The sequence below is a fragment of the Lissotriton helveticus genome, chromosome 10 (genome assembly GCF_964261635.1).
Source record: "Lissotriton helveticus chromosome 10, aLisHel1.1, whole genome shotgun sequence".
Taxonomy (NCBI): Eukaryota; Metazoa; Chordata; class Amphibia; order Caudata; family Salamandridae; genus Lissotriton; species Lissotriton helveticus.
In genome coordinates, this window is record NC_136071.1 from 539,873,981 (window position 1) to 539,896,671 (window position 22,691).

The following is a 22,691-nucleotide window of genomic DNA, read 5'->3' on the forward strand; positions in this document are numbered from 1 at the left end:
TATACTTGTACAGATTTTTTCTTCCAAATAAATCCAAAATCAAAGATGTGATTTTGAGGTTTTTATTCCATTATTATGTATGCTTCTCAATTTTCAATTGTTGCAATCATTCAAATTCCTTTGTGTTAACAAATAATCAATTCATCTATGACAAAACCCAATGCATTTCGAGTCCTTTTGATGGACTCTTCCTCAGGGGTCTAGAAAAATAAACAGAAAAACAAGACTAATCAGTCCAATACTGTGAAACACGGCAGAAACCGGTCCCCGGAAGCTTGTTTCCTTCCCAGTACAAGAATTGGCTTGGTAGTTTGGTTTGCCCTGTTCCCATCATGCACTGGGACAGGAACAGACTAATTTGCATATAGCCAAGTTCTGAGCTGGGATGGTGCAGTGAGCTAAAAAACGGTGATGGATCAAGCCCTGATCTTTGGACTGGGTAAGAGTGGTCTGCTTAATTCAGGCACTCTGTTCATCACCACCCCCTTTTCTGAATCATTTTGTCCACCATAAGCGTGGAAGGGTATACTCAGATGTGAGTCCCTTGCTCATTGCACCATCAGGATTCAAGCAAGCCGGGCCGACGACGCCTGAAATGGCAGAAACCGGTCCCCGGAAGCTTGTTTCCTTCCCAGTACAAGAATTGGCTTGGTAGTTTGGTTTGCCCTGTTCCCATCATGCACTGGGACAGGAACAGACTAATTTGCATATAGCCAAGTTCTGAGCTGGGATGGTGCAGTGAGCTAAAAAACGGTGATGGATCAAGCCCTGATCTTTGGACTGGGTAAGAGTGGTCTGCTTAATTCAGGCACTCTGTTCATCACCACCCCCTTTTCTGAATCTTCCAGAGCCTTAGTAGCACACTCTACAAAGTCAGTCCAGTCCTGAGTCTGTGTCTCCTGGGTCTCTCTGAACAGCAACCTGTACTGGTCAGTGTTTAAGCTAAACCCACCTATCAGAGCACTCTACAGGACGGAGTAGTTGTCAGCATCCTCTTCTCTTACAGTGAGAAGCTTATCTCTGCCTTTGTCTGCAAAGGAGAGCCACAAAATTGCTGGCCACTGACTCTGGGGTACCTGCTGTACTTTGCAAGCCCTCTCCAAAGCAATTATCCATTTGTAGATGTCATCCCCAACCTAATAGGGAGGGACAATTTTGTTCAGGTTTCTATGGTCATGAGACCTATCCCTACCAATAGGGACATTGCTGCCACCAGTGGGCTCTAGCCCACACAATTTCCTCTCTCTTTCAAGAGCTAGGGTCTCTTTGGCGAGGGCAACTTCTTGCCTTCTGATCCTAAGCTTGGCTTCTTCCATCCTCGCTTCATGTTCCCTCTTCTCTGTAGAGGTTCTCCTCCTCCTAGAGGAGTTTCTCCTTCTCCTATGAGCAGAGGCAGAAGACCCTATTGATGAACTGGAATGGTGAGACTCTCCTGATGAGGATCTCCCCCTTCCAGGTCCACCAGTAGGCCTAACTGAGTGAATAGAGGAAGGCCCATTATGTCTCTCTCCACCACCAGATAGTCCTGTGTTCCCCAGGTGATACCCAGTGACATGCTCTCGGTCTACATCCTCATCATCAGCCTCATGTTGAGGCAACCCAGTAGGGTCTTCTTCTGATGAAGGATGGCCCCCTCTTCCTGCTACCTTTATTTCCTGGGTCTGATGCTTTTGCTAAGTCATCTGCCACTAAAATATCTATCAGGTGGCTGTTGGTTAGACTCTGTCCTTGCCTTAATTTTCTGGCCACACACAAGCTTCTCAGATCCTGAAAAGTGAATGTGTCATACTTAGTTGTCTGCAAATTGCTGACATCTGGCATTGAGCCACTAGCTCCAGCTTTTAAGGCCATGACTAATGAGGTGTGGAGTGTGCACCTACCTACACTACTTGGTTTCCTACTAGAACCTTACTAGGAGTTGTAGTCAGGGTGTGCTATGCCCTTACCACCTACAACTGCTAAGTTCAGTAGAACTTATGTATTATAAGCCTTGATTTATATGTACCTACAGGTACCTTAATGTGATTTTTCAAATGATATCTCAAGATTATTTGGTAAAACAATGCAAGCTCAAATCCCACACGCTGCTCACCAATGTGAGAAGTTAGCCTGGCATATGATGTCCACTAGTTCTAGTGTATTATTTTAACAAGGGGACCCAAACAGTTGGCTGAGGACCGTGGGTAGTTTATGTTTTGAAAGACAAAGGTCCTTAGCTTATCAGAATCAAGTTTAGAAATAAAATATAGGCCATAGTAGGAAACTATATTTGTCCTCTGTCCAGCCGGACAGGGTATTTATTTGAACAATTTTTTTAGAACAATTAATTAGATCGTTTCCGGCACAGTCCTGTACCACATTCAAGAGAAGACAAAACAAAAAATAAGGAAAAAATATTTCACAGGCAAAGAGAGAGCAAAGCTGGCCACTTTAGGATTGATTTTAAATTGACGTGTTTGCCAGGAAACACAACACACAACTTAGATATAACACAATGGTTAGGCTGTGAGCGTGCTACAGAAAGTCGACGTTTCGATCCCTTAAAGCTCTAGTTACATGGGATCATCATCAGGACAGAAAATTGAAAACATTTGCCTGCCTGTGGTTTATCAAGCACCCGCCTGTTTGGGGAAAGAGATAGAGAGAAGGGAAAGGAAAAAGGTAATTTACCAAATTATAAGTGAAACTCCAACAACACAAACATTCCAATTGCTTTGCACATTTCGTTTTCTCGGAATCGACTTATCGTGGTCTATTCAGTGTTTGTTAAAGAACAAGAGTGAGATTCTGTGACTGACAAGGAGGTTTGAATATGTGCACGGTGGTGGCGTGGTGATTCTATATTTGGCAAAACATATCAGGAGGCTCAGGGCTCCTGAAAATCGGTCTGAGCATGTGCAATCCTCATATTGAAATTATTAAACAAATTATTACAAATTGGTCCACCGGTCGAAATTCCGAGTGCAAACATGCCGTGATTGAAGTGAATGCAATCAATATAACTACTGGGGGCTCGGGGAATAAAGCTTACCCCAGTGTTGGGCTCCTAGGATCTTGCGCATAGGGATAGCCTTAATCAATCGTTCGTTCGGACTGTAAAAAACTCCTAGAACAACTTGAGAAAACAATCTCAGATTTCCACCGAATAGAGCAAAATAAGAAATCTAATAAAATAAAAAAAGACATTAAAAACTATAACGTGGAGAATACCTACCCATACCTCCAGAAGGATTTCTATATTAATAGAACTTACTCCTACTCTCAAGCCAACAAACCCTGGGGACGCTACAACCGTCGCCAAAACCTGGTTGGTTTTTCAGATACATCTGCTGAGTCTTCAGACGGCTCAGACCCAGGCGAGGGATCAAGCGCAAACGCAAGGCGCGGCGGTGGTCAGAGTAATTTTTTATCCAGAGGCCAGCCCAACACTCCCCAAAGCGGGCGGGTAAAGAAACCTCAAAGATGGCAAAACCCCCCAGGAGAAAGGAAAACCAGGAACAATTTTTATCAATGGTAGTAGAGAAACCAGCAGAGGTAATACCTATCTTTAATCTCTCACAGCATATACTTTTAGAAACAGAAACAGAATTACTGAAGAAAGGGTTGTCTTTTGTACCAACCATTCATCCCAACTTTATGGAATTGCATACTGAACTGTTAAGATTCTTTAGAACAATCCGTCTAAAAGCATTTTTTCAATTGCATCCCAGCACTCCTTCTGAACCCATCACCCCGTTCCGACCTCCATCCACTTTCTCTCCCTCATCTACAATGGTCCCGCCTGAGATCATAACATTTGAGAAACTCGTACTCAAAGACCTCACAACAATTCAGAATAGTAAACTCTTCATCCCCTATAACATCTCTCTCCAAGAGAAGAAAGCAATTGAAGTTCTTAAAAACAACAGGAATGTGGTTATTAAAAGTGCAGACAAAGGGGGTGGGATTGTTATTCAAGAAGCAGAAACGTACAAGGCAGAAATTAAGCACCAATTAAATAATCCGGACCATTACCAAAAACTCTCTGGGAATCCCACAAAACAAATCCAAGAAACTATTCACAAACTGACATCTGATGCTTGTACTGAAGGTTTTTTGAGTAGGAAAGAATACAACTTTCTCAACGTAAAATCACCCAGATTGCCAGTTATATACACACTTCCCAAGATTCACAAAAGTCTCACAAATCCACCAGGGCGACCCATAGTCTCAGCCTGTGGGTCAATCTTGGAACCCTTGGGAGCTTACGTGGACTTCTTCATCAAGGAGTTTGTCCCAACCACGGCATGCTATGTGAGAGATAGCATGTCAATGATTAACCTGGTTGAACATCTTGAATTTGACCCCCTCCAAGAGACTTTGTGCACATTAGATGTGGAGTCGTTGTACACAAACATTCCACAAATGGCGGCACTGCTAGTCATTCAAAAAATCTTAGACACTAGACAACGCCCACATAGAGTCCCAACCATTTTTATTCTTCAATTACTGGAACTATGTTTGACGAGAAATTTCTTTGTCTTTGATAACACCTTCTTCCAGCAGATCAAGGGTACATCCATGGGGGCTATTTTTGCCCCCAACCTAGCCATACTGTTTATGGACCAATTGGAAACTGGCTCCATACTGACACCATCCAATCCTTTCTTCTCTGGTATTAAAATATGGAGAAGATATATAGATGACATTTTCCTGATTTGGAACCAGACCAATGAAACACTAACCAACTTCTTACATTGGCTTAATAATAATTGCTGTGGACTAACGTTCACTCTGACCTATGACAAGTCTTCTATAGCCTTTCTGGACCTCACCATCTACCATGCAGAAGGTGAACTCCTGACCAAACTTTTCAGGAAACCCACTGAAAGAAATACGCTACTGTACTATAAAAGTAACCACCCGAGAGCACTGAGGGACTCCCTACCATACTCACAATTCCTCAGAATAAGGCGAAATTGTTCATGTAAGACTGATTACTTTACTGAAGCGGCAGTCCTCTCCAATAAACTGAAGGACCGGGGCTATCCAAGAAGAGTAGTTAAACAAGCCCTGAAACGCGCATGGTTTTGCCCACGTGAGGTCCTGCTGACACCTAAAGACAGAGATCTGAAAGACAGAATTGCATGTCTCACCACATTCTCGCCTGTTTCCAATAAAATCAGGAAGTCCATAATAAAACACTGGCCAACAATAAACGCAGGCCCCATAAATATTGAGAGACCCCTCTTTGCCTTCCGCAAGAGCAAAAATCTAAAAGACCACCTTGTTAGAGCAGCCTTACCTATAATATCACAGGGAGGTACACTGGACACAGCCTGGGGCCTACCCCCACTCCTAGGTCATGTGAAATGTGGATGTTGCAATGTCTGTGAATACACGGTGGAGGGCAAAAAATTCACCCACAACAACACCACGTATGAAAGAAATTCATTCTCGAATTGTAATTCGTCAAATGTAATTTATGCCATAGAATGTCCCTGTCCAAAACTATATGTCGGCCAGACAACGCAAAAAGCCAAGACACGCATCTGTCAGCACAGGAGTCGCGTAAGATGTAAAACTGCAAACGCACCGCTGGTTGACCATTTCAACGAAGCAGGGCACAATGAGGATGACATAAGATGGACAATATTGAAAGTGGTAAAGCTACCAGCACGAGTTGGAGATATTGCCAAAATGCTCAACCGAGAGGAGCTAAAGACAATGATTCAATTCGACACGATACGGAATGGTTTGAACCGGGCTGAAGATTGGACTGCCTTATTATAACTCATAAACTGCCCTTCCAGGCTTGGAAGATGGCATACGCAGATACTGCTTTGGCAATTCAAAATGTATATAATCTTGAGACCATATTATAATGTCACCTGAAGCACTTTCACGTTGATTCACTTATGCACCAAAATAACTGTATAGTCACCACAATCGCCGTCCACACAAACTGCACTTGCACTGTAAATACCTTGAGCCAAAAAAAACCTCCTATTATGCATATATGAAACGTCCGTTATCATTCCGTAATGGCCGCCGCTGAGCTAGGCTCGAGCAATACAAACAGACCCCTTCCTATTATGCGTATCTGAAGCGCCTTCTATCACTCCACAATGGCCGCCGCATAGCCATGCACCAACAGACCTCTTCTAAGATGGCCACCACGAATTGGCCGTTTTCTATGTTCATAGACACGCCGTCTTACTCACAGCGTGCCTTCCCGATCACCGGACTGCAATCTCTGCAGACACGGAGAGGACATCGTTTCCCCGCCCAAAGAACCCCATCTGTAATCGAGTCACTGCACTCCTACAGGTAAGAGCCCCAAACCCCCGCAATGCTGGTGTACGAGAATCCTCGCGAAAATAGGGACCTGAATGTGACCCGTCCGTTTAATTCTTGCTTTACCAGATACAGCACTGACCCCGACCCTGAACCGAGCAGCCAACCCCACTCTGGACCAAGTATTATACCAGGTAACCAGCCCAGTCGGTAACTGCCTCCTTAGTGAGTCCCACAAAAGCGTCCACACGCAGAAATTAATTCTCGGCCATTCTCGTTGTTTTAGAAAAACTCGGTGACGAAATTGATGTCACAATCCATTGGCAATTGTGTGGAGAGCGTCACACTCCAATCAGGTAATCGCAGTCCCCCGGTCCTACCACCCCCTGCCTAAGTTCTTCCTGATATTTCAATATACAAGGGGCACCCCCCTTTTTTAATCTATTTCTATAGAAATTTGCCCCATTTTGCAACAAGACTCTGAACGATTGATTAAGGCTATCCCTATGCGCAAGATCCTAGGAGCCCAACACTGGGGTAAGCTTTATTCACCGAGCCCCCGGTAGTTATATTGATTGCATTCACTTCAATCACGGCATGTTTGCACTCGGAATTTCGACCGGTGGACCAATTTGTAATAATTTGTTTAATAATTTCAATATGAGGATTGCACATGCTCAGACCGATTTTCAGGAGCCCTGAGCCTCCTGATATGTTTTGCCAAATATAGAATCACCACGCCACCACCGTGCACATATTCAAACCTCCTTGTCAGTCACAGAATCTCACTCTTGTTCTTTAACAAACACTGAATAGACCACGATAAGTCGATTCCGAGAAAACGAAATGTGCAAAGCAATTGGAATGTTTGTGTTGTTGGAGTTTCACTTATAATTTGGTAAATTACCTTTTTCCTTTCCCTTCTCTCTATCTCTTTCCCCAAACAGGCGGGTGCTTGATAAACCACAGGCAGGCAAATGTTTTAAATTTTCTGTCCTGATGATGATCCCATGTAACTAGAGCTTTAAGGGAACGAAACGTTGACTTTCTGTAGCACGCTCACAGCCTAACCATTGTGTTATATCTAAGTTGTGTGTTGTGTTTCCTGGCAAACACGTCAATTTAAAATCAATCCTAAAGTGGCCAGCTTTGCTCTCTCTTTGCCTGTGAAATATTTTTTCCTTATTTGTTGTTTTGTCTTCTCTTGAATGTGGTACAGGACTGTGCCGGAAACGATCTAATTAATTGTTCTAAAAAAATTGTTCAAATAAATACCCTGTCCGGCTGGACAGAGGACAAATATAGTTTCCTACTATGGCCTATATTTTATTTCTAAACTTGATTCTGACAAGCTAAGGACCTTTGTCTTTCAAAACACTAGTTCTAGTGGGCACCTTTCACCAATCTAATCCACCCTTATTGATGGTGGATGTAAAGTCAACCTTATAGAAAGCTATCCTAGTGGTAGCATGGCCCAGCAGTCATCAGGCAAAGACTTAGAGGCGAGTTAAGCAAGTTGCTTTACCATTTATAATCCCTTGAATACCAAATGAAAGCACACCACACGAGGTATATTTCAAATATATATGTATTTATTCTAAACACAACCCCTCTGGACTCTTTATGACGTCAGAGGTAAAAGTACAATACAAGGAACTTAATTGGCATACGATTAGTTGCACAGTATATGTTTTGCCCTAGGGGCCTCACAAAGCATACACTAAAATAGTGGTATAGGAACCACGAGAGAATTAGAAAGCAGGCCTAGGGCCTGGGGAATCCCTGGGGCTAGTCTAAACAACCAAAGGTTAGGATGCAGGAGGCGCACAGGAGACGAGTGCAGTGACTAATCACAGCCACGGGTTACTATTGACTTTCTATGGGAAACGTAGAAGTTCCAAAGTTATAGTTTAAGGGCACAAAGGAGTGAACTACGATGGAGCCCTTTTAGACTAGGACACTAGGAGAGTCAATACCCATGGGAGCACCGGAGTACTCGAGTTACCTCACCCAGGGAAACTGGGTGCATAGGTGTCTTTTTGTGTCGGGTTTCGTCGTCGATTACAATGGAGACCTGCAAAGAAGTGCTGCAGGCGACCAAAGGAAAAGTGTCCGTATGGATCCAAGGGTAGATCAAAGATCTGAAGAACCTGAAAGCAGAAGGTAGAGAGTCTGGGTCATAGGCCAGTGAACTGAAGGAACCAGGAAGGAACCAGGCGATGTTGGGTGTTTCCAGGTGAAGAAGTGAAGCTTGTCTCTGCAGCCACGAAGACCAGAATGCTTCGACGATAACCAGGAGCTGGATTCGAGTGGTCTCCTGAAGGATCTAGTTGACTGCAGTGTCGGTATCCGGATTGGACACAACAAGCCTTGGCAAACGCAATCCACGCAGGAGATGAAGATTGGCTTCGGTGCAGACCAGCAAGGTGTGGGGAACTTTTCCTTTGGGGAGAAGTTGAAGCAATCCTGGAGCAACCAGGAAAGCAGTTTAGTTTTAAAGAAAAGTCTTCCAGGGGCTCACTAGCCAACAGACAAGGAACCGGGAAGACGCATCAAGCTGAAATGCAGGAGCTGGCCCCACGGGACACTCGTGGAGTGTGGGGACCTGAGCATCGGGGCAAATGTTGCTCAGGGCTGGGGCTTCAAGCACTCCAAAGCACGACTTCCAAATACTTCGGGAAGTGAGTGCAGCTTGCAAAATGCAGGATGTCCAGGATTTCCGGTGCCACGTCTCTCGTGTCTACCACAGGTCTCAGCTTTGCTGGGAATGTTGAGCAGTGTCAGTGATGTCTGGAAGTCCATGTCCTGTATCACAGAGTTTTCAGGATCTGGCAGGAGCCTCGACAATGCAGACTGGCAAGATGCTTCTCGGTGCCTGTTTGAACAGGGTGGTCACTCCTTGACCACAAGGGACATGTCTTCCATCTTCCAGTCGCAATGGAACGTCAAAGGTCAAGGATTTATGTTTCAAACTTTTGTCCAGGGTAATCTAAGGTCCTAGGGACACAGCTCCTATACTTATACTAAGTTTGGGGCTGGACTACCTGAAAGGTCCCTCCTATGGGTAGACCTGGGGAGGGGGTGGTTACACCTCTTTCCCTTTGTCCAGTTTCACACCAGAGCAGGGCTGGAGTGTCCCAGCAACTGGTTTGAACCGGGCTGTGCATGGAACACCTTGTATGCCCAGGCAGTGTCTGGAAAATGCATTCTGAATGCAGCCCTCCCGGCCCCAATACACTAAAGCCTGTCTGGGGAGGTGCCAGCACCTCCCTGGGCAGGAAACCTATTGTCCAAGCCTCCCCTGCTGGAGTTTCTTCCAGCAGCAGGGGGTCAGACTCGTGTCTGTGGCAGCAGCATCCATTTTGTGATGCTGAGGCTCTGTTTAACTTTAACGGGGTATACAGGTAACTACATGTCTTCTCCCTCTAGACAGGACTGGCGGGGGGTAGTATTCCAAAGTGTTTAACACCTTACACAACGTGTTTTGATAAATCCAAACCAAAGTTAGCATTAACCTCGAGGATTATAATGCACTTAAGAGTATATGGTATGGCAATATCATAGAACAGCTGTAAGGAGATGGTTCTGAAAGCTGCAGAGGGGCTCAGCTCATGCTAGGGCACCCTCTCACATTAAACCAAGCACTCTCCCTCCAGGATTGTTAAGGCCTGCTATAGGAGTGACTTATAGGTTACTATGCGTCTATATATAGGGTAGATATAGATATACTATATCTAAGTAAGGGGTGATTACACCACCTTACCCAGGCTGATTGAACAGACCTGTGGTGTCAGTTTGGAAGCCCAACCAGGGGTGGTACAATACATGCTGCAGCCACTGGTAGGCCTTGGATGCCCCTATGCCCTGGGTACCTATGGTACACTATACAGGGACTCACAAGGGTGACCCAGTAACCAATCTGCTATGTACCTAAAGTACATGGTATCAATTTAGAGAGGGAACAGCTGGGCTGTGGGCCTGATTAGCAGGACCACAGCCAGACTAAAGTCGAAAAACCAGAAAATCACAGCAAAAAGTGGGGTTGACCATAGGAAGTAGACCCTACTCTCCTACAAATTATATTCTCATGCATATGCAGATGTGGCATGAAAACAGACAATGAAGTTATTGGCCATCACAAGAGCAACCATCTCCCAATCACACTACACTGGGAATGGGTAGGATACAGAACATGGAGTGCTTAGACCCAATTTAGTTATCTTGCCCCATTGGTTTGACCAATAACAAGCGGAATGATGGTTGGGAGGTCGTCTCTAAATCTGAGATAGCCATATTTGAGCTTTATAGCATTGTCTCTAGTGAATTATAAGCTTTTGAGCATCAGACCTTGAATCCCTTACAGATTATGATTGTTCATAAAAGCCTTTTTAACAATCTAGGGGGAACTATTTATGAAAGACTGTAAACACAGCAGGGACTCATGTAAAATTGCTAAGAATGATTTGTTAATTGCTCTGAGGAGTAAATAAAGAACAGAGATTGTAGCATTGAGATTGAATATGGTAAAAATCTCAAAACCAGGACAGTCTAGTGGGAAGCCAGCATCTGGGATGAATTGTCAGTTGCTGTTATATAGAGGTATAACAAGCGCTTTTGGCACCTGGTTGCACATAATGGGTGCAGAGTTTTGACTCACACCTACTGTCATATTGTTCCGGAGGAGAGGGTTATACCCTTTACAGCCTTTTATGCAGACAGACGTTTAGTTGACGATATAACAGACATTCCTTATGTTGATCCTAATGATACACTGGATGATGAGAAAATGTGTTTTACAATAGATGAAAGTAATGCTGAAAACCAAGCACAGAAACCTGGAAAGGCACCCGGCGTGGACAGAGTTCCGGCTAATTTTCTTTGCTCTGAGCCCAAGATTTGGGGACCGTATGTGAACTCCCTGTCAAATGCTGTATTAGCAGGGGCCCCTGTCCTGAGCTCTTGGAAAGACGCTGTAATCATCCCCATATTCAAAAAGGAAGATGGGCTGTTCCCTGGAAATTACAGGCCTATAAGCCTAATTGCTAATATACAAGAAGTCTACTGTAGGCAGATTTTGATATGGCTATAGGAATGGATGTCCCTGAGTCAAGTGTTGTCCCATCTTCAGGAAGGATTTTGGCAAAATATTAGTTCAATCGACCATATAATGGGTTTTTATCCATTAAATGGAAGAATGTAGACATTAATCAGGAGTCATAATTTGTTGCCTTTGTGTACCTCCTTGCTGCATTTGATTTTGTCATGAAGGGAAAGCTTTGGGAGGTGTTGCAAAGCATAAGAGTTCCCTTGGGTCTACTCTCTCTTACACAAGCCCTGTACACAGAGAATTTGCAAGACGTAGTTGAGGGCTGGCAATGGAATGCCAGTGGATATTCCCATTCGAAGAGGTGTCAGACATGGGTGCATTTTGGCCCCTACCCTGTTTCTTCTATATATATTCTATATTAATGGGGACACACAAAATATCGGGCCTTCTTCTCAGTGATGATACCTTGCTTCTTTCCAAAACTGCAAAAAGGGAATATTTATTCTTCAGGGAAATCGTAACCTGTTTGTGAGGAGCAGGGTCTTAAGATTAATAGTAACACAACCAAATATATGGTGTTTAGAGGACTAACTTGGATGACTTTGACTCCATCCCTGGTGCACCTTCCTTTCTACACAGAATCTGTTTTTCCTGGATCCCAGTAGAGCCTAACTGCGGCAGGCTCTGGAAGTGAATGCACAGGACACTTACTACTTATAGACAGGAATTGATGTGCTGAACCCTAGGTCATCCGCTGTTGGGATTGTTTCTTTGGTTTCGGAATCTAGAGACTAATAGTAACAAAACCAAATATACAGTGTTTAGTGCACTCAGAAAAACCAAGCAAAAGGTAGAGCTTGAAGGTGAGACATTGGGCAGGGTTAATAAATTTGACTATCTGGGTGCTAAAATAAGTGATTCTCATAGATGACAGCTTCAGATATAGAGAATCGTATACTGCCCTTAAAGCAAAGGAAAGGGTCCATCTTAATGTTTGCGGGAAGGGTACCCATTTTTGCTGTTTCACCTCCTATTGAGATATATGCGTCAAACCTGTGGAGCAGCCCTTTATGGGGTGGATCTGTGAGGCCACTGTAATCTTATTTTTCTTGAAAAAGATGTACATGCTTTTGAAAAGTCCCTATTGAGACTTCCCACCAGTGCCCCTATGCTCCCAATAAGATTTGATATGAATCTTCAGTCTATCTCAGATATAGTTGACTTGAGACCAATTTTATATTGGATCAGGCTGTGGACAAATGAGAAGCTAAGTCCAATAGGGATTGTGTCAGGGAATTACTCGAGGGCCAATCAGCAAGCAATATCCCTTCGCTACTATATATAAAAACATGGCTTATGAATATGGAGTTGAATGATTATTGCTCACATCCCACTGCATTGACTTGCGGTGCCCGCAAAAAGTGGAAATGAGTTATTGGAATATTGTGTCAGAAGCAAACTCATCCACTGTTAATTCGGGCAGTCTGGTAAATTCCTATATGATGTTTAAATTTGTACCTGAATTTGAGTAATTTATGAATTGTATAAGTAACCCTATTGTCTGAGCATTTTACATAAAATCAGACTTGGGCTGCTACCCTTGGGTTTGCTTTACTTGTTTTTGGAATAAAACAGAAATTATATTCAACACATGTCACATGAGTTGTACACCAATCGAGCATGATGAACACCTCTCATTTTTCTGTAAAGCCTTTGTAAGGCACTGTTCACAGTGGAATATTCCACTTTAGCGATTGTTGTCTTCTTTAATCGCCATACAGCTCTAAGAGTATGTAAAACAAATACACATGACTGTATTGTTCATTCAATTTCAAACTATTTGTCCTCAATATAGTACATCAAGATGAAAGCACTGAAATAAGCGGGTCTTATAGAAGCATACTTGTATATGTGAGGAGCATTTTTAGATATTAGTATTGTTCTTAACGATAGTTTGTATGGTTTCATGTGCAAGTATTGATTTGTTTACCTAGCCTTATTAGTATGCTAGCTGACAAGGGACTGAGCATTCATTAGCACAAAAACCTTTCATAGACTATGCCTTTCTGACAACTATGGGTACAAAATAATTTTATTTATGGAACAAATTGTATTTTACAGTACATATAATGTGATTTTTGAATGAATGTAGCTTGTTTCATATTACTGTTTTATTTGTACATTTTATGATTCAATCAGGGCAAAAAATAAAGAAATCATTAATTTTTAATTATTGGGACATTATTTTTACTAAAATATAATTAGATTAGTTTTAATTAATTCTATACATCACTGATTATTGATGCTGAATAAAACAATATATTATTTTTACCTTGGGTGGGAATTTATTTTTTCTTTTACCTACATGATAGCCTTATGTCCCTAGTCAATCTTTGATGTCCCCAGTCACAACCTTTCCAGTAAATAGAGGGTATTACTGTTGGTAGTAAATTATTTTAGGTTTAACTCACCCGTTCTCATGCAACTTCACTCCTTCAACTGGAACTTTTGAGATTTTTATTCGAAGTTCTACAGGAAGCAAAACACAGGTCCGGCCCCCACCAACTCAGATCTCTGAATTTAGAAAATATATTTTTCCTTGGATAACCTCCAATGGTCCCCATAACCTTGCAAGTTATTTTGGGAATTATACACTCTCTAATGATGATCCCAATATTTGTTCAGTGCAGAAATGTGCTGATTATTTGCCAGCGAACAGATAATTCCTCTGTCTCTCCAATTCAATCTTTATTTTCACCACAGCCTTAGCTGTGGTATTTCAAAGTTCCAACCTGATTGACAACCATTCTTACAGACAATCAACCAAATTTGATTTTTTATTAGGAGCAATGATTTCTGCTGCAAGCAAATCATATATGCAAGAATAATTTACTTTTTATGGATGGATAAACACAACATCATTGCCATTTCTTTAGATTATGCATGCTTTTAAAATGAACTTCACTGACAATTTATTCTGGTGCCTTGATCAGGGTATCACTTTAAAATTTCAGATATGTCTCCACGTTTTGTTTCATTTGAGGGCTGAGGCTCTTCTCATCCATGGCCTTCAACAATACATCTTCGTAGTACTTGAAAAGAAAAAGGCAAGAAAGGTTTCAACACCAATTACACTATCATAGCCTAGTTAAATTAAAATGTTCTTTGCTTAACAATATGCCTTTGGATTTACATCAGCGATTGAGCATTTTATCCTCACACAACCAATCTCTTCAGATTGTCTGAATTTGTTTATATAAAAATATGCAAATTAATATACAGGAGCCTCACAATCCACTGATTGCGCTGGTGCTTAGACTCACTGAAGTACATCAGCAGGTTTAAAATACTGTAGTTGGATACCAAAAATAGGCTTCGCCTGCACTGCGCTTGTGATGGGCTTGTGAAATCTCTTATATTTAATATATCTTCAAAGGGGCTCTTATCTGTTCTCCAAAATCCAATTACTGTGTTCATTCGCTTTTGTGTGTAACTTTTTTTTTGTTAACTGCCTCTGTCTGCACACATTTACGATACTTCTACTAAATGTGTTCACACTGTTCAAGCCAAATTCACTGTCAAGATAATATCCCTTATCATGGAAAAGGTGGACAGCTTCTAACAGTACTCTGAATGCTTGATTTGAATTACTTAGTTGTGTAAAGCAAATGCTTTAGGCTTAGAACGTTTGTGGCATTTCCTATTCATGCCTCAATATCTTTATTTGCAGTCTGTAGGCATTATCAGATTGATTTGTTCAACCTAACAGATTTGGTCATTATGATCAAATCCTAAATGTCTTAATAAACATTGCAAATCAAAAATAAAGTTAATATACAAGAGCTATGTTATGTTTTACTACTAAACAAGCAGCCACAAGTGCAGTTACCTTGCAGAGAACAGGGTTATGATTTGAATGGTGCAGCGGGTGTAGGTGCACCAGCAGCACTAAAAGTTGTCAGATCTCCTCTAAACACATAATACTGCTATAGGTGACTACTATCAGGCAGTCACAATTGCAGTCATCTTGCAGTTAAAAGGGACTTGATTTGAATGGTGCAGTAGGTCAGAGGCACCTGGGCCAAAAAATCCAGGGACCCCATTAAACCCAGATTATTACTAACATTTCAAACTGCACAGGCAGTCACAAGTGCAGTTACCCTGCAGACAACAAGGCCATGAATTCAATGATGCAGCCGGTGCAGTGACACCAGAACCAAAAGCTCTAGGCACCCCATTAAACATCTAAAATTGCTAAGTTATACTACTAAACAGACAGGTACAAGAGCAGTTACCTTGCAAACAACAGGGTCATGATTTGAATGGTTCAGCAGGAGCAGTAGCACCGGGCCCAAAAGTTGTCAGAACTCCTCTAAACCCCTAATATTGCAACATTGTATTACTATATAGGCAGTCAGAATTGCAGTTACAATGCAGTTAAAAGGGGCTTGATTTAAATGGTGCAGCAGGTGCACTGGCACCGGGCCAAAATATGTCATAACCGCACTAAACACCTAATATTTCAATATTTTATTACTATATAGGCAGTAACAAGTGTGGTTATCTTGCAGGCAATTGGGTCCTTATTTGAATTGTGCAGCAGGTGCAGTGGCATCGGGCTCAAGAGCTCCAGGCACCCCATTAAACACTGATTATTGCTATATTTTACAACTATGCAGGCAGTTACAAGTGCATTTACCTTCAAGGCACTAGGGTCATGATTTGAATGGTGCAGCAGGTGCAGTGGCACTGGGTCCAATAGTTGTCAGACTGCTCTAAACACCTAATATTGCTATAGTTGACTACTAAACAGGCAGTCACAATTGCAGTTACCTTGCAGTTAAAGGGGAATTGATTTTAATGGTGCAGCAGATGCAGTGGCACTGGGGTCAAAAACTCTAGGGACTCCACTAAACCTGGATCATTTCTATTTCTAAATGTTCCTACTAAACGAGACATTCACAGTACATTTGTCTAGCATGCAATAGGGTTATGATTTTAATGCTGCAGCAGGTACAGTAGCAACAGGACCAAAAGCTTTAGGCACCCCACAAAACACTTAATATTGCTATATTTTACTACTAAACAGGCAGTCACAAGTGCAGTTACATTGCAGACAATAAGGTCACGATTTATATGGTGCAGCAGGTGCAGTGACACTGGGCCCAAAGGTTGTCAGACCTCCTCTAAACGCCAAATATTGCTATATTTTACTACTATACAGGCAGACAAAATTGCAGTTATCTTGCAGGCACCAGGGGCATGATTTGATTGGAGCAGCAGGTGCAGTGATGCTGGTCCCAGAAGTTATCAGAACTCCTCTAAACACATAGCATTGCTATTACATCAATTAATTCTATTATTTCCCTTTTTCATTTCATTTTTTTAAATATTGCTATTACTTACCCACACTATACCACTAGTAGCAGCACAATATATTGCCTTTTTGCATATAAACAAGTCATGTGACTTTAGCAAACTTTCTGCAACTTATATTGTACAACTACTCAGCAAGCTACAACTTACAACAAAACACAGCTTCTTAGTAATCACATGGGCGAAACTAACTGCATTTACCAATGCTTGTTTTAAAAATGCATTTCAAAACCTAAGGGGATAGCACACTACTCTCTGCCCCTGGAGGCGTATGAACTCCTCCATGAGAGGAGAGACTTACCTGTGAAGATGGTGGCCAATAATCATAACAATTCATTTTTCTGGCTGTCTTACAAGGTCATAACTATAGAGTTATCGTGACAGATTGAATACATCACACACCCACTATATTAAATAGTAGTATCAAACTGCAAGGTAAATACCTAGTGGGTTCACTCAATTTTAAACAAAAGTTTTAGGGAAATGGCTGCACAGATAAGAGAGGGAGTTTTAAATTCTTAGTTATCCTAGACATTATTTTCTAAATGTTTACAATATAATGCATCTGCAATGATATATTGGATACTGAGCATGGCCACATACAATTGTGTATCTTCTGCTTTGCAGTGGTATGGTTTGTTGTAACTTTGTTCCCTTGGACAGACATCCATATTTCCAATTCAGGGTCATCCCCCTCCCTCTAAAAACGTTTACCAGGAAATCGACCCCAAATGGTGACCTACAGTCCTATAACTGTAAGAACTTTAAATAAACCATTGGCCATATGTTCTTCGCTTGCCCAGGATATATTGCACCTGGCCAGAAATGGCTCATACCCCTTTGTAGGCTTTTAGGGATCATTAGCAGCTGGTCTGCACTGAGGATACTAAGGGCAGACCCAAACTCAACCTACACCTGTGCAATTTGGACGTTAGGGGGATGGATGTGAGTGATTAGAGCAAGATCTGAATGAATACATTTGCTTTGCTTTACTTTGCATCATATAAAACTGGTTTTAAATTGTGATTATCAATGAACTGTGTTCTAATTAAGGCCTCTTCTTGGCCAACCAGCCTCAAATTAAGTTGTCCTCCCATTCTTATTTTCCTTTTATCCCTGTTGAGCTCTTTCCCACTCCAACCTATTTCAATTGTCTTTCCTTACGTGGATCATGATTTATTGTATCCTATTCTTTATGTCAACTTGTAATGGTGCATAGAATACCATACAAGTTGTTCATTTGCACATTTATACTTTACTGTGGCTATAAGTGTTTGTATTTTGTTTTACCTTTTATGTGCTGATATGACTAATTTGTCAAATAAAGCTTCCCAAACTGAAATTGTAACTTTGTATGCATTGCAAAGTGACATGATTGCAAAGCTTTTTTTGAATTTTTTATAAAGATGAGGTAGGTTGAACAATTTCCTGCAGATAAATGTCTTTTCCTTTCCAGCGACATCAATTCCTCAAACTTCCAGAGGTGGGGGATGAGATATCATATAGTCTTTCGCCTTTGACCTTAAAGAAATTACAGGAAGTGACATCATATGAAGTTTGACCCAGATTATTTCCAAGAAAGTACGTCACATGACCTGAACTCTACAATTGGCATTGCTGAAGTTTCCTAATAACTGCATGTAACAACACAACACAGAAAAATGTCTAATTTAGCTAAGACCTATATTATGGTGCTGACTTGAACTTTTAAAGATCTAGAGCGTAATACTTGCCATGAACTTTAACCACTTCGACGCTAATGACAAAGCCAGCTCGTCATGGGTTTACCTGCCCTGCGCTCATGACGAGCTGGCTTTGTCACAAACAAGCCATTTATACTTCTTCAGCGCACAGCAGGTAAACGCGGTAGCGCTGAAGCAGTTAAAAGAAGATTGCAGCTAGTATCCATTTTTTCCCAAATTGTGCTATGTGTGCCACAATGTATTATCTAATAACACATTATTGTGTTACAGGTGTCTGTCATGCTAAGAACTGTCTCAAGTATGCCAGCACCAGTTTTTAGCCCTCGGTGTCTCCATAAAATAATAATTACCTTTAGTAAGTACCTTCAATATGAGTCAAACCACTGTGAACCTATCCAGCTGTCTTGCGCATTCCAACAAATGGATGACCTCTAGTTGCCTTAAATTATGGTGACAAAACAGAGGTCATTGAGGTCAGGAATACCCCATCCCTCTGGGACTATTTAGTTTGACCTTCATTCCCGGGAGACCGTCCATCTCCTTCACCAAAAGTAATGAGCTTGTGAGTTCTTTTGGATAAAGATCTCCCCATGCCCTCCTAGGTGAAGAAAGTTGCAGGTACTTGTTTTGACCTGTTCAGAGCTTTGTCAAAGATGCTTAAATTACTACTTGGTGAAACCTGAAGAACAGTTTTCCAAGGTCTCTTACTCTCAAAGTTGTACTACAGTAATTTGCTTTACCGAGGCAGCACCGCCTGTGTCCTAAAGAAATGGCAGACTATTCAAAATGCTGCAGTTTGTGTTTTGTTGTGCCTTCCAAAATGTCAGTCTGAACGCCTGACCTTGGCCAGCCTTCACTGGCTGCCAGCAAATAAAATAATTGACTTTAAAGCGCACTGCATTGCTCGCAATATAAAGCATGCTCAGGGGCCTCATATCCTGAATCCTCTAATTGTTTATTATAGCAATGCACAAGATCTGAGATCAAATAACTGTTTGCTTTTGACGGTCCGCAGGATATTCCTGGATACCAATAAGTATATTCTGTAAAGCTGCATTTGCGGGACACAGCTTTGTTGGTCCTTTTTCCCATTGCAGAAGAGGGACCTTTATTGCCCTATTCTCTTCACCCATATGTACAATGATGATAGGTTGCTGGAAATCAGGAAATGTGGTGCTTTTGTGGAAACTATAATGTTATATCTAAGTTTCTACCTTATATCTTCCCTGGTTCTCTGCCTCTGCTGTTCAGCTAGTGAGTGTAGAATGTTAGTGTGAATGTGATGACATTGGAATGTTTGGTATACTGTGAGTGGACTGTCAGTTGGATCCTGGGCTGAGCAGCAGAGAGGATGCTCCTGCTTTCAGGCAGGTTTCCGGGCTGGTATGGGGACTATAGAGCAGGTGTTTAGGTTGTCCCTCGTGGGGTGGAAGGTGGTGGAGCTAGGCAAGGGTAGCCTTTATTTAGCCTTTATAGACTTGAAGACTGCCTTTGATCTAGTTCCCCGGGAAGAGCTTTGGAGGGTCCTTTTTGAGTTGGGGCTACCACCTTACATCTTGTCCCTTCTTATAAGCCTTCATGCCCACACTTTTGCACAGGTCCGCTGGGGTAATAACGGAGAGCTTACGGAAAAAATACCAGTGTCTAGGGGCGTAAGACAGGGTTGCGTCCTGGCACCCACCCTATTCTCGTTATATCTGAATGGGGTGGTAAAACACCTTCAACAAGAACCAGCTGACGCCCCCTGTCTTGGAGGTGTCCGTATCCCAACCCTGCTTTTTGCGGACGACACGCTCCTGATTTCGAAGACCCCACAAGGACTACAGAAACTTCTAACACGATTCCAGGAGTTCTGTGTTGCAAAAGGGCTAATAATAAATGTGGACAAAACAAAATACTTAGTTGTTAACCCACCTAAAAAATTGGGCCGCCCACCTACACTCAACTCTATTCCCCTGGAGAAAGTAGCCGAATTCGACTACCTTGGCATTCGGATTACGGACAGGATGACTTGGGCAAACCACATTGAAAAAATGGTCCTTAACCACAGGAGAGTAGGAGGAGCTCTCATGAGGGAATACAGGGCCTCAACTAGGAGATCACTTACCCCAGTACTTGACATCTACAAGGCCAAAGTAGCGACATCAGCCTTGTATGGGGCAGAACTGTGGGGTCACTGCCGTCTGGATGCCCTAGTTACTGCTGAGAGCAAGCTATTAAAATCCTTCATCGCTGTTCCTCTGAGCACACCGTCAGTACCTGTGAGGATAGACACGGGATGTAAAAACATTAAAGATCAGGCCCAGCTTCGCCCGCTCCTGTTGTGGACACGGATCTGGAGGTGCGAAGAATTAAAATCCTATGCTGATGCCCTGAGAGACATAATGAGCCAGGGGGGTTGGGCCAAGATAAAATGGTTAAAGGACACCAAAAAGCTGTTGGAGAATATAGGACTAGGGGATTGTTGGTCATCCCGCTCAGCCCCTCCAAAAGAAGTTGTCAAGGCGCTTTTTTGGAAATGGACTGCTGAGCGTCTAATCTCTAGCCCAAATCACTGCAGGTCCACTGCCACCTTTTTACAAATTAAAGACACTGTGGCCATCGAACCTTACTTGGACTTGATTACTCTCCCCTTTGACCGTGCTCTTTACTTTAAATTTAGAGTTGGTTCCCTCCCGCTAGGTGCCCTGGTATCGAAATGGTCAACAGCGGATCGCACTTCTCCCAACTGTGCATGTTGCCCGAGTAAGATTGAGTCTATTGCGCACGTCTTATTTGAATGCCCGGATTATGCAAGGCCTAGGAGCTCTTGGCTGAAACCACTCTGCCGTAACATGGGCACACGCAGTCATTTAGTAGCCTTGCGTATCCTAAGCACGGACACTTCCCCCCCCCATAGTCTGTGGAATAGCTAAATTTTTAAAGCAGTTTTGGCACATTCGATGTAAGAGATTGTCAGTAGCTGTTTAATCCTTGTTTTAGCTAATTTATTAACGGATTTTATATCCTTTTATCACTTTTTAATATTCTAACATTTCTTACTGACTTCTTATGGCATAAAATTTTTGTATACTGTATTGATTGTATTATGTATGTGCTTATAAGATATCTCTGCGTATCGAATAAAAGCTTATGACTGACTGGCATAGAATACCATACAAGTTGTTCATTTGCACATTTATACTTTACTGTGGCTATAAGTGTTTGTATTTTGTTTTACCTTTTATGTGCTGATATGACTAATTTGTCAAATAAAGCTTCCCAAACTGAAATTGTAACTTTGTATGCATTGCAAAGTGACATGATTGCAAAGCTTTTTTTGAATTTTTTTTAAAGATGAGGTAGGTTGAACAATTTCCTGCAGATAAATGTCTTTTCCTTTCCAGCGACATCAATTCCTCAAACTTGCAGAGGTGGGGGATGAGATATCATATAGTCTTTCGCCTTTGACCTTAAAGAAATTACAGGAAGTGACATCATATGAAGTTTGACCCAGATTATTTCCAAGAAAGTACGTCACATGACCTGAACTCTACAATTGGCATTGCTGAAGTTTCCTAATAACTGCATGTAACAACACAACACAGAAAAATGTCTAATTTAGCTAAGACCTATATTATGGTGCTGACTTGAACTTTTAAAGATCTAGAGCGTAATACTTGCCATGAACTTTAACCACTTCGACGCTAATGACAAAGCCAGCTCGTCATGGGTTTTACCTGCCCTGCGCTCATGACGAGCTGGCTTTGTCACAAACAAGCCATTTATACTTCTTCAGCGCACAGCAGGTAAACGCGGTAGCGCTGAAGCAGTTAAAAGAAGATTGCAGCTAGTATCCATTTTTTCCCAAATTGTGCTATGTGTGCCACAATGTATTATCTAATAACACATTATTGTGTTACAGGTGTCTGTCATGCTAAGAACTGTCTCAAGTATGCCAGCACCAGTTTTTAGCCCTCGGTGTCTCCATAAAATAATAATTACCTTTAGTAAGTACCTTCAATATGAGTCAAACCACTGTGAACCTATCCAGCTGTCTTGCGCATTCCAACAAATGGATGACCTCTAGTTGCCTTAAATTATGGTGACAAAACAGAGGTCATTGAGGTCAGGAATACCCCATCCCTCTGTGACTATTTAGTTTGACCTTCATTCCCGGGAGACCGTCCATCTCCTTCACCAAAAGTAATGAGCTTGTGAGTTCTTTTGGATAAAGATCTCCCCATGCCCTCCTAGGTGAAGAAAGTTGCAGGTACTTGTTTCGACCTGTTCAGAGCTTTGTCAAAGAT

At 42.1% G+C, this 22,691-nt stretch overlaps 1 long non-coding RNA gene across 1 annotated transcript in view; it reads right to left on the reverse strand.

The window, feature by feature from the left end:
- Positions 1 to 14,222: 14,222 nt before the first annotated feature.
- The window catches only part of LOC144785387 (uncharacterized), a 278,059-nt gene continuing 269,590 nt past the window's right edge, over positions 14,223 to 22,691 (reverse strand). The window contains exon 3 of the long non-coding RNA XR_013601847.1: positions 14,223 to 14,415. This is a non-coding gene — a long non-coding RNA (uncharacterized LOC144785387). The remainder of the gene's footprint in view (positions 14,416 to 22,691) is intronic.